We start from the raw sequence: 8,028 nt of genomic DNA on the forward strand, positions 1-8,028 counted from the left end.
TTCAGGATCTGTCCTTCCAGTGAGCACTCAGGGCTGATCTCCTTAAGAATGGAGAGGTTTGATCTTCTTGCAGTCCATGGGACTCTCAAGAGACTCCTCCAGCACCATAATTCAAAAGCATCAATTATTTGGCAGTCAGCCTTCTTTATGGTCCAGCTCTCACTTCCATATATCACTACTGGGAAGTAGATAGATAGATAGATAGATAGATAATACCCCGCCCATCTGGCTGGGTGTCCCCAGCCACTCTGTGCGGCTCCCAACAGAATATTAAAAACACTATAAAACATCAAACATTTAAAACGTCCCTAAACAGGGCCGCCTTCAGATGTCTTTGAAAAGTCAGAAAGTTGTTTATTTCCTTGACATCTGATGGGAGGGTATTCCACAGGGCGGGCGCCACTACCAAGAAGGCCCTCTGCCTGCTTCCTTGTAACCTCACTTCTTGCAGGGAGGGAACCACCAGAAGGCCCTCAAAGCTGGATGATGGCGATAGAGATGCTCCTTCAGGCATACTGGGCCAAGGCCGTTTAGGGCTTTTAAGGTCAGCACCAACACTTTGAATTGTGCTCGGAAACGTACTGGGAGCCAATGTAGGTCTTTCAGGACTGGTGTTTAAAGGGAAGTTTTCCTTCTGCACATATGCTTTCCCTCTGCACATAACTGTTGCATTATGGGGAAGCATTGCTTCTTTTCTCTTGCATTCTGGGAACTCTCGCTTATAATCTTTTCTCTGTTTCTGCACACACTGTACGAACCTGTTCCAAACACCAAGACATTCTCTCATCGCTCAGTTTACTTTAAGTTCATGATGACTTGTACTCCATGCATAGCTGACCACATCTATAGCTATGTTAATCTTTAGTTATTATTAATTAGGAGGTTTCATGCCTGTCTAGTCCCAACCTCGTTTCCCAGCCTTTAATCTACCGGTGATTAATGTTCACATGTAATTCCCACCCCTCACATGTAATTCCCGCCTTGTATGTATGTTAACCAATCAGCATTAAGTTTCTTTGTGTTTGTATCAACCAATCAGCCACAAGCACACCTGTGGCAATGTTTGTAATATTCAATAAAAGAGAGTTCCCGGGACTTTCCCGGCAGACGCCTCTCGTGACACCCACTGCTCGTCTCCCGTGATTTTCATTCCTACAGGTGTTATATGGTCTTGGTGGCCGTTCCCAGTCACCAGTCTAGCTGCCACATTCTGGATTAGTTGTAGTTTCCAAACCACCTTCAAAGGTAGCTTATTGATGGTCAGGCCATGATGGAGGTCAATGAACATGGCCAAGGCCATAGACTAGTTTCTACCAACTCTCATTCACCCCTCTTGTGTTCTTCATCCAGGCAAGGAAGTGTTCCAGCCATGCAAATCCACTCTAGGAAGTTGCGAGGGAGCCCTTTGGCAAGGGATCTGGAGCCAACCCATTATCATAGACTCATAGATTTGTAGGGATCCCAACGGTCATCTAGCCCAACCCCTGCAATGCAGGACTCTCAGCTAAAGCATCAGTGGCAGGTGGCCATTGATTTCATCTCACTGGGGAAGAAATGATCAAATTGAAAAATTAAGGTGAGATAGTAATTAATACTCTGGCAGGAAGACATGTCTTCACGTGCTTTAGAAGAATCCTGTAGCTGTGATAGCAAGTGTCCTGGGAGACAGGGTTTTTCAATGATGCTTGCTTTGTTGTGGTGACTTTTGTGGTTTCCTGTATCTGTGATAGCGCAAATTGCTGAAGTGGTGGTTTTCAGTAGCAGGTATGCTGTGTCACGCAAGCCTTGCTGCGCCGTCTTAGAGATTTGCAGGCAACAGCTCTTGCATGTTTTCATCTGTTGAGCAATGTAGTTGGTTTTCCTGTGGGCTATTTTTGTGCATGAATAAAACGCAGCGCTGGCCCTCTGAGTCTACAGTTTGAGAGCTGGTTCTTCTCTCGCAGGATCTCAGAGAAGTGGGAAGGTTTTGTCGGAGAGTCTCAGAAGTTTCGTGTGTGCCTATATTTCAGAAGGCAGGTGAGGAGATAACTGGCGGGAGGGAAAGGATTTGTAGATCTTTTGCTTTGCTGATTCAAATTATAATGGGAAATTGAATTATTCAGTAAGCATATGTTACTAAAAATGTCCTGGGCAGAGCTTAGAATCAAGTCATATTCTGCCAAATTTCTTGACAAGGTGCGGGGAGCGAAAACAGGTTGGTGGTGGTACCTTTATTTTGCTGGGTTTCCAGTTTCTATCTCTGTTACTTCTCCATGTACTGGAGAAGATTTTGAGCATCTTGCTGGATCGCCCTAAGCAAAACTGAAGCTTCTGTACTTGCTAGGAAAGAAATGAAAGATAACTGGTTCTCAATTCTATTTTGGCAGTAAGAAACAAAAGAGAACATTTTCTTTCAATTATTAACAGCTATGCCTTTTTTTTTAAAAAAAAAAGGAATTTCCCAGAAAGCGAGTATTATGGGGGTGCTTCTTAAAAGATATCTTTGTAAGACACCAATTTTGCTGGCATTAATACATTCCAAACCACTGGCAATTCTCTGTCATCTATTTAAGTACCACCCAGATCTAGCCAGGATGGAAGTATAGAGACTCACTCTCTCTCTCTCTCTCTCTCTCTCTCTCTCTCTCATTCTCTCTCTCTCTCTCTCTCTCTCTCTCACACACACACACACACACACACACCACAAGCCGCTCTTGGTTCTCAATGTGTATTACAATAATCTTGTTTATGGTCTGAATTGTTCCAGATATTCTGATGGCTCCTGCATCACTGAAAAATCATGCCATGCTGCTCAGCAGGAGATATTCCTGTGGCTTTTCACTCACCTTGCTTGCTGCCCATTTCCTCTACTCAAATGCCTGTGGATATGAGCCAATGAGTGAGTATGAATATGAAATTAGAGTTTCAGAAACCAACAACAAAAGTCCTTTCCTAAAAACATAAGGTAAAGGTACCCCTGCCCGTACGGGCCAGTCGTGTCCGACTCTAGGGTTGTGTGCCCATCTCACTTAAGAGGCCGGGGGCCAGCGCTGTCTGGAGACACTTCCAGGTCACATGGCCAGCGTGATGAAGCTGCTCTGGCGAGCCAGCACCAGCGCAGCATATGGAAACGCCGTTTACCTTCCCGCTACAAAGCGGTACCTATTTATCTACTTGCACTTAAGGGTGCTTTTGAACTGCTAGGTGGGCAGGAACTGGGACCGAAAGACGGGAGCTCACCCCGCCGCGGGGATTCAAACCGCCGACCATATGATTGGCAAGTCCTAGGCGCTGAGGTTTTACCCACAGCGCCACCCGCGTCCCTTCCTAAAAACATAGGGAGCTGCTTTTTACAATGTCAGACTAGCGTTTTCTCAGGTTCTCTTGCAACAGAAATCAACCCCAAAGAAGCTGGTTGTTTCACTCTCCCTTTGCATGTGGGTTTTTGCAAACTGCCCTATGATCCTTGGATGAAGGGTGGTATAGAAATTTAAATAATAATAATAATTGCCTTCGGTCTTGCAACAGAGATGGACAAATCTGTCATTTTTGGTTTCTCGGTTTCTCATCATTCCAATCTTCAGTTCTCTCGTTCCAGATCAGTGTGCAATTTTGTTAAGTCCTCATGAAAATTCATCAGGTTTTGTGTTTGTATGCAAGTATACACATTTCCCCTGATATACAGATTTTTGCAAGACCATTTAGCCAAAGAGTGCATTTTTGTAAACTATATTGGTGAATATGTGCAGCTTTATTCCAGCTATACTCTTTTGTACACACTGCTTGGCTAGAGAGCTGCCTTGCAAATTTTAGAGAAGTGAGGTTTTTGAAGGAAGGCTGTGTTTCCATTCTCATATCGTTTTGGGAAATGTGAATGAGGTTGATTCGCCTTTCAGTGTCAACTGAGTCAAATTTATTGTCCATCTCTGTCTAGCAATACTCTGAATTCTAACTGAAAGTAGTTCTCCAGGTTGTCAGGTGGCAGTGGAGCAGAGAGTCTCTCCCATCTCTTCCTACCTGTTTCTTTTGAGATCTCAGAGATGGAACCTGTGTGTCTTCTGCATTTAACACAGATGATCTACAACTAAGCTTCTTGAGAATTCTAGAAATAAGCATGACGACTCTTGGTGCAATCATGTCCCAGGGACAGCTGTGTTGCCACATCTAGGCTTTGGACCACCTTGCACACAACAAGGAGATTTATTTGGCTACCCTCTAAGGCTGCGCTGAATTTTTCTCCCACTTTGTGTTCTCCGGAGTGTGCTTTCGGCGCTCATGCTTGCAGGAAAGCCGTGCCAATGGGCTTGTGTTTTTGAGGAAGTATAGAGCAGAAAGGCAGCAGGCCACAAAGAGATGCTTCTACAGTGGAAGGGAACAGTCACACAAGCATAACCTGCAGCCACCTTGTAAGGAAAGCAGCTCTGCTAAAATGGAAGTATACAGTGGTACCTCGTGTTACAGATGCTTCAGGTTACAGACTCTGCTAACCCAAAAATAGTACCTCAGGTTAAGAACTTTGCTTCAGCATGAGAACAGAAATTGTGTGGCGGCGGCAGTGGGAGGCCCCATTAGCTAAAGTGGTATCTCAGGTTAAGAACAGTTTCCGGTTAACAACGGACCTCCAGAACGAACTAACCAGAGGTACCACTGTAAAAGGATTTTTTGAAATGGGAAAAGCCTTCTAAATCAGGCCCAAGGGCCATCCTGTTCTGTTAGTGGGCAACCAGTTGCCTCGCAGAATGTGAGTGCAATAGCATTCTGCTCACTTGCAGTTACCAAAATCTGAATTTTAATACTGTTCTCAGGATTTGGGGCAGGGCAGGGCTGGGGGGAGGCAGTGCTTGTTAGCACATTTCAAAGTGTTGGCACTGACCGTTAAAGCCCTAAATGGCCTCGGCCCAGTATACCTGAAGGAGGATCTCCACCCCCATCGTTCAGCCCAGACACTGAGGCTTTCTAGCCCTCATTGCAAGAAGCAAAGCTACAGGGAACCAGGCAGAGGGAAAATACCTGGGTACACTAGCTCAAACTGGAAGGAATATATGATACTGCTGGAGATAGTATTTGAAACTAAACTTCTTTCTGGTTCCATCCCTGACAGGTGGTGAGAATTGCCTTAATCGTACTTCAAAATCTGTGCAAAAAGGGGAGACAATAACAGTGAAATTTGCTAATGATTCAGTACCTCCAGAACCTTATTTCGACACCTGCATTTGGAACAACACAGCTTCCAAGTGGGACATTCTGTGCCAGTTTAGTGACGGAGTCTGCAAGCCATACCATACTTACTTCAAAGAGAATGTTTCCGTGACAACGGGAACTTTCCATATATACAACGTAAGCAAAGATGCTGGCAGGATCTATAAGCTTCTCACCATTTCTGGAAAATGTGTGGCCTGGATCAATGTCACCGTGTCAGGTAAGTTTTTACGTGCCGCACCTTTGCTATAAGAGGAGTCTGTGTAGACTCTGCGGTGCTATAATTGTTTAAAAACAGTTGGAAGTCAAAAGCACTTGCTCATTTGTTGTAGATCCACAATCATTATATGGGGCAGGTGGGGCTGGATTAACCATTAAGCAAAATAAACAACGCTTAGGGGGAAAAGGAAAGGGGGCACCACATAAATTTTCCATTGCCAGATTTGCCATGGACCATATGGTACAGATGAACCAGGTTTGACCAAAAAAAGGCTCCCACAATAAATGAAAAAGGAGACGAAGACGAAGAAAAAAAATAGAGATTAATGTTTTACATTTTTATGGTTTATTGTTATTTATATTTTGAATTAGATATCTACTATAGGGGCACCAAAAACTTTTAAGTACAGTGGTACCTCGGGTTACATACGCTTCAGGTTACAGACGCTTCAGGTTACAGACTCCGCTAACCCAGAAATAGTACCTCGGGTTAAGAACTTTGCTTCAGGATGAGAACAGAAATCGTGCTCTGGCGGCGCGGCGGCAGCAGGAGGCCCCATTAGCTAAAGTGGTGCTTCAGGTTAAGAACAGTTTCAGGTTAAGAACGGACCTCCGAAACGAATTAAGTACTTAACCCGAGGTACACTGGCCTTGATGTCTGATGGGAGCTGGAGTCCGACAACGTCTTGAGGGCACTGTGCAGGCTACAATGGGTGTAGCCAAGGGGGGCAGGGATCTAGGGGGCCCTAGATCAAGTAAAACAATAGAAATACTTAACTGACCAATCACATCGGTTCTGCCCTGCTCCCCCTAACCAAGACCTACCCCCTCTAACAAAAATCCTGGCTATGGCTATGCTGGCTACCCCTGATCTAAGGCATGCCCCAAACAGCCCATTGTTTCTAAGATGGAGCTCTAAACCTGGATGTTTGCACGTTTGTTTTCAACTTTCCAGCATTGCAACTGTTTGGACCCAGACACTCACTGTTTAATTTCATCACTTCCTTTCTCTAGAGAGAAAGGGCAAGGGCTGCGTTCAGCTGGCTCTGCTTTTACCCACAAAAGAGGGAATTTGGGGCACGGAAATGTAAAAAAAGGAAACAAAAGCTGCCTAGAAGTGAGGTGGAAAGGAGAAATATGCCAGTGAAATATTGTGGATTTCATGCTCTTTATTCAGCTCATAGTGGTGAGGAGGAATGAAAGTCCCCCCAAAGTATCTGCTTTATATACATTATTTACACAATGGGCGGCACGTGATTGGCTAATTCCGGGATTCTCCTGTAGGCGAATCAGGTTGTGGATTCACTTCCACCTGGAGCTGGATTGGGTGGCTCCTGCGGACCAATCATACTGCTGCATTGTTCTAGGACCAATCAGACTGCTGCATTCTGAATCCTATTGTTCTAGAACCAATCAGACTGCTGCATTTTGGATCCTATTGTTCTAGGACCAATCAGACTGCTGCATTTTGGATCCTATTCAACTCAGTACATAACAGCTAGGGAAAGCAAAAGCGAAGGGGAAACACATAGGCAAACCTTGGTGCTTCTCCAGCCTTCTGATAAACACCTCCTTATTTATGGATGCTGCTTTTGGTTAATATGGAGCCACACCCGGATAATGAGTTCACTATTAATATATGTAGGAGAAATAACCTACTGAACCCCACTTTTCTTTTTCTTTCCCTGCAGGTGGTGTGTCCTGGACATACTCCCACATTGTAATTACAGTGTTAGCAGTCATATTATTACTATTATTTTAAATGTTGTTGAATTTTTCTCGTCTTATCTTACTTTATAATAAAATTGCAAAATGTCGACACTCTGTTTTCATTGGGGGCTTTTCGTAGATATAGAAAGAAAGATAGATAGATAGATAGATAGATAGATAGATAGATAGATAGAGATAGATAGAGATATAGATAGAGATATAGATATAGATATAGATATAGATTTTGCAATGCCAGACATCATCATCATTTATTATTTCTACCCCACCCATCTGGCTGGGTTTCCCCAACCACTCTGGGAGGCTTCCAACCGAATATTAAAAATGCGATAAAAAAATCAAACATTAAAAACTTTCCTAAACAGGACTGCCTTCTGATGTCTTCTAAAAGTCAGGTAGTTGTTTATTTCCTTGACATCTGATGGGAGGGCGTTCCACAGAGCGGGTGCCACTACCAAGAAGGCCCTCTGCCTGGTCGATTTAGAGTAGCTTGTGCTAGTGCACATTTGGAGAAAAGGCTTTGCAAAAACTAAAAAGCCATCATGAGATGCAGAGCTCAAAGCTATGGGAGCATCTTGCTCCATTGCAAGCAACACTGCCACCGGCTGCTCCTGTGTTAGGAATTTTGGGTTGCCTATGAATGCATAAGAATATGGCTCTTTCCTTCAATGGTAGGTTTCCTTAGACATTTTCGATCTAACATATACAGTAACCACAGAAATGCATGCAGCTGAGAAAATAAGATCTTGTGGCCAACAAGGCATCAAAATTGAAGAAGTTGGGGTGTATGGGGTGTTAGAGGAGGGTTGATTCTTCTGGTGAGGGACACCTTGGGCTCCTTCTGAGGTGATTTGTCCACCTTTGATCCCACCCTGCACCCAGCTCTCTAAAAGAGAGGTGGGT

At 44.2% G+C, this 8,028-nt stretch overlaps 1 long non-coding RNA gene across 1 annotated transcript; it reads left to right on the plus strand.

Annotated features, from left to right (window-relative positions):
• The first annotated feature begins 1,882 nt into the window (after nucleotides 1-1,882).
• LOC309337364 lies at nucleotides 1,883-7,214 on the plus strand. Its single transcript, XR_014154211.1, has 4 exons — nucleotides 1,883-2,016; nucleotides 2,747-2,878; nucleotides 5,081-5,398; nucleotides 7,089-7,214. It is a non-coding gene; the product is annotated as an uncharacterized lncRNA (long non-coding RNA).
• Nucleotides 7,215-8,028: the final 814 nt, after the last annotated feature.

Source organism: Podarcis erhardii, assembly GCF_964252035.2.
Source record: "Podarcis erhardii genome assembly, chromosome: 2".
Lineage (NCBI taxonomy): Eukaryota > Metazoa > Chordata > Lepidosauria > Squamata > Lacertidae > Podarcis > Podarcis erhardii.